This window comes from Rhagoletis pomonella, unplaced genomic scaffold (assembly GCF_013731165.1).
Source record: "Rhagoletis pomonella isolate Grant_MI unplaced genomic scaffold, Rhpom_1.0 Rhpom_scaffold_00024, whole genome shotgun sequence".
NCBI classification, from domain to species: Eukaryota; Metazoa; Arthropoda; class Insecta; order Diptera; family Tephritidae; genus Rhagoletis; species Rhagoletis pomonella.
Genome location: NW_023458578.1, coordinates 108,878 through 109,380, shown reverse-complemented (window position 1 = coordinate 109,380; position 503 = coordinate 108,878).

Sequence of the window (503 nt, the reverse complement as noted above, 5' to 3'; positions counted from 1 at the left end):
ACGGCAGCGTTGATCGGGATTATTTGGGACTTAATCCGGATCAACTGCAGTTATTCCCGAGTTGATCGGGATTAACCATGAACCAAAAATACAAGATCACGTAAGAACGCGACGTTGTATTTGTAACTGGTTTTGAGAAAAAAGTTTGCGAAAGCGGGTTCGTCAGCTGAGCGTTTGTTTACATCACAAGCACCACTATTTTACACTTTTATTTAAGTAAAGAAGAGTTAATTCAACATGACAACACATTTTCAAGCATTTTATTGCATCATTTTACCTAAATTGTGCGCTTAAAGTGGCTGACAATAATTTTGGCTAATTTTGGTTTTCGTTGTTTTCTTTGCTTTGTTTACTTTTCGCTCGTTTTCCAGTGAAACAAGATGGCGTAGAACCCGCTAAAAAAATCGACTTTTTTCACTCTCTTGTTCTTACGTGATCTTGTGTCTTTCGTTCATGGGGATTAACTGGGACTTAATCCGGATTAACTGCAGTTAATTCCCGAG